The following is a 7845-nucleotide window of genomic DNA, read 5'->3' as shown; positions in this document are numbered from 1 at the left end:
GAATTTTCCTTTTTCCTGCAAATTTCTTGACAAAACACTTGTTAGAGCAACTTTTTCTTTTTCATCTTCTCTACTTTCAGAATCATCACTCCAAGTAACATTCAATCCCTTCTTATTTTTCTTTAAGGTATTGGCACATTCAGATTGAATATGACCATACCCTTCACACTCTCTGCAACGAATATCTTTGTTAGATGAAAGAGGTTTAGAAGGATTGTTACCTGAAGTGTTACCATTTGAGTTCTTTGAAAAGTTCATTTTATTTCCAACAGATTTCATGTATCTTTGGAAATTTTTTGCTAACAAGGCCATTTCATCATCATTTCCATCATCAGAAACAATATTTTCAGAATCATTGAAAGCAATACCTTTGATTTTCTCATTCGAGAGACTTTGCTTACTCTTTTTCTTGATCTGTTGATTCAACTCAAAAGTTCTTAAAGACCCCATGAGTTCCTCAACCTTCATTTTGCCAAAGTCTTTTGCCTCTTCCATTTCAAGCAATTTTGTGTCAAACCTGTCAGGAAGAACTCGAACAATCTTTCGAACCAAGACAGATTCATCTAATTTTTCTCCCAAGGCAAAAAACTCATTAGAAATATCAGATAATCTTTCATAAAAATCATTTAAAGTTTCAGTTTCTGACATTCTCAATTCATCAAATCTAGTTTGCAACATGGTAAATCGTGATCTCTTTACATCAGCAGTACCTTCAAATTGAATTTGAAGGATTTCCCATGCTTCCTTTGCAGATTCACAAGATGAGATTAATTTAATAAAGCCTTCACCAACACCATTAAAAATAGCATGTAAAGCCTTATTATTATAACCAGACAATTTTTCATCTTCAGTGGTCCAACTGAGTTCAGATTTTACCTGAGTATTACCTTTTTCATCATTTTCAGTAGGTTGAGACCAGCCTGTAAGAATAGCTCTCCATGCCTTCTCATCTTGCGATTTGATGAATGCTCTCATCCTGACCTTCCAATAAGTATAATTCGACTCATTTAACAGAGGAGGTCGAGAGATAGAGCTTCCTTCTGCAAATAAAGACATCTCACACAAAACAAGTTAAACGGAATAACCTCAAGATCTCACTAAGAATTTAGTGACTTGCTCTGATACCAATTGAAATTCCGTATTTTAATATTCCCAGTTTGATTATTTAATTAAGTGATTAATTAAATGCGGAATAATGAAACTGGTACTGAAAACAGTTTTCTGCAGTTACAGAATACAACTCTGTAACTCCAGAGAAACCCAGAAAAACAAACAGTGCATAAAAGTAAAAACACACAAGATTTTTGTACGTGGTTTCAACAATCCTTTCAGATTGTTACTAGTCCACGGGGCCACGCCCAGAGATAAGATTCATTAGATCGGTATCAAAAATACAAAGTAATTGACTTATGCATAAATAGACTCCCTCTTATTGTATGCCGCAAGCTTGATGTATTCCACCTACTAACCGAATCTTGATAAAACTCCAAGAGCTCGAACTCCCTTCGATCACCTTGAAGAGTGCTTGAATCCTCCCGATTCAAGGCTTAAAGGCTATCTCCCGAAAGCCTATACAACCATCTCCCGAAGGTTGTGTGCTTGTATCCTCCCGATGCAAGACTTCAAAAGCAATCTCCCGAAAGCTTGTAAATACCCTTCTCCCGAAGGTGTGCTTGTATCCTCCCGATGCAAGACTTCAAAAGCAATCTCCCGAAAGCTTGTAAATACCCTTCTCCCGAAGGTGCACTGATGTTCTTCTTCGTTGTAGACTTGAATACAGACTCAAGACAATACAAACAACAAATAAACAGAGTAAGAGTAGAACAACTCTTCTCTACAAAACAAAGACACTCTTTTCTTATGATATGAAAGTGAATAAAAGAGTTAACATAACAAAGACACTCTTTCCTTAAGATATGAATATAATTCTAAGTGTGTGAAAGAGATACAAAACCTAGCAGCTATAGGATGTATTTATAATGAATATACATCTCATAGACAACTTACATTCGGTCTGAACAAGACCTCAACCCACTAGAAACTTCCCTAAAATAATTCTTCAATCAGTCCAGGAATTTCCGTTTCTGTACCTACAGAATCGTGGGCAGTAACTACAACTTTCCTTTTATAGAAAAGGAAAGTTTAGCTCCAGTTTTCTCTTCAAGAAACCTGATCTTAGAAAATGGGAAACTCAACACAAGATCAGAATAACAGCTGGCTAGCAAAGAATCAATGTGTAATCAAAACTTACCATTTTTACCTCAATTTCCATAAATAGGAAAGCTAGTCAACTTTCCTTCCAAGTTTAGATATACACAAATAGGGTAACCATATTAAACACTCCAGCCGAAATACACATTAAATAATAAAATATTTTTGTCAATTAAATATGCCAAAAATAGAATTAACATAGCTCTTAAAGATATATATGGTCGATCTGCATGGTCCTATATATAGTTAAAAACAACACAGTTATACGTACCTATCCTTATAGCAACCAACCGCAGCCTAGCTATAATAAATATATATTGAATAATATTCATATAATAATAACTATATATTATGTATAAAATATATATTATATTATAAGTCTAATTCTCTACATGCAAAAAACCAAAACATTCCTTTATTTTTTCTCTTCATCTAATTATACCTCAAAAAACCCAAACAAAGAAGATGATGATCAGAAAAAACGACATCTCAAGAAGTGTCGTTTTGTGTGTGTTTTTTTTGGTTCTTTGTTATTGTCCAAATAAATTATTGGGCCAAATAAAAGTAAAAGTTGGGGTAATTCAAAATTTGGAGAGTGATTTTGGGAAATTAGGTTTGAGTTGTATAAAAATGGCTTTAAGAGATTTTTATACCTCTAATCCTACTTATAAAACTAGGCTTATTCTCTTTACTAGAGACTCTAAATTCGATGTCGTTCAAGCTGCTGCTTCAAGTACTTAATTTTAACATTATTAATTCTTTTTTTTTTAATTCATATCTATATAAATATTAAATAATATAGTATCTTGTTCTTTTTAATAGAATACATGATATAATGTATAAAAATAATTTCTTTTTCTTTGTGTATATATATGGTGGGTGTATTATAATACCTACTCCAGAGTAGTTCAATTAATTATTTACTATTGTTTTTATTTTATTTTTCTTCCTATATTTGTTTTAAAAATATGATGATATATATATCTATATATATTAGTTAAAATTTGGAATTCATATTTGAGATAGACACTTGTTATCATTATATAATTTTTCAATAATAATATTGATATTTGTCTTTTTGTATAATGATATATATTATATATATTTATATGGTTCTGATTTAAGTCTACCTAAGAATGGTAAATGATGAAGTTTGAAAACCTTCAAAATTTTATAAGTAATTACTGTTTGAACTATAAATAATTCAAATAAAAAAATATAGAGATACAAATTTGGCTATGCATGATAAATCAAGTTGAAATGTAAATTTATATTATCCTCATAATTTTTTTTTATTGAAACAGCTTTGGATCTAATAAAAAACGTTAAAGTCCAGGCAATTATAGGCCCAGAAACATCAATGCAGGCCCATTTCATAATCGAACTGGGAAACAAAGCCTAAATTCCAATCATAACATTCTCAGCAAAAAGCCCATCTCTGACGTCACTCCGAAGCCCATATTTTTTCCGAATAGCCGCAAACGACTCATCTCAGGTGGAAGCCATTGCCGCCATTGTCAAAGCTTTCGGATGGAAACAAGTAGTCCCCATCTACGTCGACAACGAGTACGGCGAAGGAATCATCCCTTACTTAACCGATGCTTTACAAAACGTCGATGCCCAAGTACCTTACCGGAGTGTAATTCCTCCGACCGCCACCGATGACCACATTTACGGCGAGCTTTACAAGCTCATGACAATGCAGACTAGAATTTTCGTCCTTCATATGTTGGCTGATCTTGGGCACCGAGTTTTCGCCATAGCAGAGAAGATTAGTATGATGGGTAATGATTACGTTTGGATAGTGACTGATGGGATTGCTGATTTTCTTGGGTCGGCTAATTCTACGGTTCTTGATTCGATGCAAGGAGTTTTAGGGTTAAAAATCCATGTACCCAAAACGAAAGAGCTTCAGAATTTTACAGCTCGATGGAGACCCTAATTTGAACGTGAAAATCCCACCAATGTTAACTATCCTTTGGTGACTTTCGGGCTTTGGGCATACGACGCCGTTTTCGGATTGGCTGAATCGGTTGAGGAGATTGGTAAAGCTTCGAACTTTAGCTTCGAAAGTGTGAATTTAGTTAACTCTTCTACTGATTTAGGATCTTTTGGTGTTTCTCGAAGTGGTTCGAAGCTTGCTCAAGCGTTATCGAAAACGAGATTTAAAGGGCTTTCGGGTGAGTTTAAATTGGTTAATGGGCAGTTACAAACTCCGACTTTTGAGATTATTAATGTGAATGGAAATGGAGAAAGAAAGATTGGATTTTGGACAGTTGAGAATGGATTGGAGAGAGTTTTGGGTAATAAGAAGAAGAGCAAATACTCTGCTTTGAATACCAGTTTGGGGCCTATAATATGGCCGGGTGATTCTACCTCAGCTCCTAAAGGATGGCAAATTCCAGTGAATGGGAAGAAATTGAGAATTGGGGTTCCGGTGAAAGAGGGATACAAGGAGTTTGTGAATGTGTCTTTTCCTTTCTCAAACGATACCGTTTCAGGGTATAGTATAGATGTATTCAAGGCTGTTATGGAGGCTTTGTCGTACCCTGTTTCCTTTGAGTTTGTTCCTTTTGCTGATGCTTCTGGCAATTACAATCACCTTCTTTATCAAGTGTTTGATGGGGTATTCTTTTTCTTTCACACTAAATTGCATGAAATCATTTTACTTGAGAAACATAATAGAGACAATTGTGTCGTGTTTTTTTTTTGTTTTAGCAGAAACTGGATGCTGCAGTTGGGGACATAACCATTAGAGCAAATAGGTCCTTGTATGTGGATTTCACATTGCCTTACACTGAGTCTGGTGTGTACATGATAGTACCAATCAAGGATGATAGAAGCTATAATGCTTGGGCATTCTTGAAGCCTTTAACTTGGGATCTTTGGGTGACAAGTGGTTGTTTCTTCATTTTTATTGGGTTTGTAGTATGGGTTCTTGAACACAGAGTAAATGAAGAATTTCGTGGACCTCCACACCATCAAATTGGAACAAGCTTTTGGTACTCATTTTCAACCATGATTTTTGCTCATAGTAAGTTTTTTGTCAATGTTTTGAACAAACTGAGAAAACAGCACATTTCTTTGAGAAATTATTACATAACAACTTAACATGTTGTGTTTTAATAAATTTACAGAGGAAAAAGTTGTGAGTAACTTGGGAAGATTTGTAGTGATCATATGGTGTTTTGTGGTACTCATACTCAGTCAAAGTTACACAGCTAGTTTGACCTCACTTTTAACAGTCCAAAAGCTCCAACCAACTATTACTGATGTTAACCAACTCTTGAAGAACAAGGAGAAAGTTGCTTTTCAAAAGGGTTCTTTTATAGAAGAAATATTGAAACAAATGGGGTTTGAAGATCACCAATTTATGATCTATAACACTCCAGAAGACTTATACCAACTCTTTGAAAATGGGAGTAAAAAAAATAGGATTTCTGCTGCTTTTGATGAAACACCTTATATAAAAGTTTTTCTAGCAAAATATTGCTCCAAGTTTACTTTGGTTGAACCGATATTCAAAGCCGACGGCTTTGCTTTTGTAAGCTTACTCTCTTCATATCACTTGAACTTTGTTAAAAGTTCCAATATAACTAATATTCTCAACATGTTTATCCTAGGCTTTTCCGAAAGGCTCTCCTCTTGTTCCTGATATTTCAAGGGCAATATTGAAAGTGACTGAGGGAAAGAAAATGAAGGATTTGGAAGAAGCATGGTTCAAGAAAGACACCAATTGTATGTTTTCATCCAATAGTCTTGGTCTCGAAAGCTTTTGGGGACTCTTCCTTATGGCGGGTGTGGCTTCATCCTTGGCTCTAGTCATATATGCGGCTATGTTCATCTACGAGCAAAGACATCGATGAACTCTAACACAGAGCCATCTATTTGGAGGAGAATTATCGCTATTTTTAAAATATTCAACGAAAGGGATCTCAGCTCGCACACTTTTAAATAGAATGAAGTGGGAGCAAGAATTGTCTTCTCAAAAGCAAAATGGTACACAGCCAACTGATCAAGAAACTGTTGTTATCTCAGCTGTAGAGCTTACTTGCCCAAAACAAGACTCAAGAGAGAATCACAACTCTTAGATTATGCTAGTAATAATGGAACTCTGCCTCAACTTATAATGGTATGAGTGTATATAATTGATCATGCTACATATTTATGTTGGAAATAGTTGCTGTAGAAAATAAAAAGGAACACCAAATTAAAAGTTTAGATGTGCTACCGTCAATCTTTAATGTTGTCCCCGAAAATAATTTTTTTATGACGGTTTTCGTTATAGTTATAGAATAATCTAAAATATGTTCATGCTCTAATTAATGAGCATTATTAAGTAGAATTGTATCAAATCAAGAGTAACATTACACAGGTTAATATCTTATATATGACAGGTTCTTGATCTTCACTTACTAATTAGTGACAATTTGTTACATTGTAAGATTAACATAGTATTTACTGTCCTGTTTTGGTCAAGTGGGCTTATTCAATCTCAAACTTTTTCTTCTCTTTTTCTCAATTTTCTGAGAGGTGATTCTCATGTGATCACCAATATATATCATAACCTTTAATTAGGTCAAAATGTATCAAAACAAGAATTGGATTACACTGTTAAGATAAACTCAACACTAACTAATAGCCATTAGAGATAAGCATAAAACCCTACCAGATAAAAGGTTATGATATAGTTAGTTAAACTTTTAAGTATCATCACCACAATAGCTTAAATCTTGTAGAATTATTATTTTATTTTTTTTTTAAAGGGGGCAGGGTATATATATTTTTTTTTTTGATTGAAGCGTTTATATATCTTATACAATCTGAGATTCGAGGAACCCTACACGCACCCTCTCAAACCTCTTATGCTACTTGAGCTAACCACAAGTAGTTAACAGGTAAAGTATGTTATGTGGTATAACCACAATGTACATTGTCCTATTTGAGATCTCCTCCTATAAATTCCAACCTTTTTTTTGTTTAACTAATCAAACTTTCGTAAATACATAAAAATAACAAAATAAATTATAAAAATACGGTTGTACGAAATTTTAAATATTTTTACTTTTTTTATGATTTTATTTACAGATAATACAATATTTTTATATATTTTTATGTTGTACGCTTGATAATTTATCGTTGATTTTTTGTTATTTGTATGTTATTTTTTATTGTTGTTTTGGTGTTGTTTAAATGTTATTTTCCTGTTACTTTTATATAGTTTTTTTGTTATTTTTATAGAATACCATAAAAATGTAAAAAAAAAAATTAATGAATAAGATTACATATTTGCCTCAATAATAATTGTTGTATCTTGTTCATAACATAAAGTTTTAATATTACCAATTTTTTATTGAAGAAATTTTGTTTGTTTTAATATAAGGAAACTTACAAAAATATTGGAATTTCGGTTAATTTTTACAAAAATACTGTCACACGGAAATCTTTTTAAAAATACTGTGTTTTTATAAAACACCAGTAGAACACAAAACAGAACAACTCAAAACAACAATAGAACAACTAAAAAAATATCAGTAGAACAACAGTGAAAACTTAACACAATATACTGCAGTATGAAACTTATAAAAAAAATTAAGTAAAAAAGTACAAAAATACTACCTGACAGTATATAAA

The 7845-nt window shown here is 33.0% G+C and overlaps 1 pseudogene; it reads left to right on the top strand.

Moving 5' to 3' along the window:
- The first annotated feature begins 2679 nt into the window (after positions 1 to 2679).
- Positions 2680 to 6617, top strand: LOC115717756 (glutamate receptor 2.7-like; annotated as a pseudogene).
- The last annotated feature ends 1228 nt before the right edge of the window (positions 6618 to 7845 follow it).

This window comes from Cannabis sativa, chromosome X, assembly GCF_029168945.1.
Source record: "Cannabis sativa cultivar Pink pepper isolate KNU-18-1 chromosome X, ASM2916894v1, whole genome shotgun sequence".
NCBI lineage: Eukaryota > Viridiplantae > Streptophyta > Magnoliopsida > Rosales > Cannabaceae > Cannabis > Cannabis sativa.
Note: the sequence above shows the minus strand (reverse complement) of the source record. Positions and strands in the feature narration are given on the sequence as shown.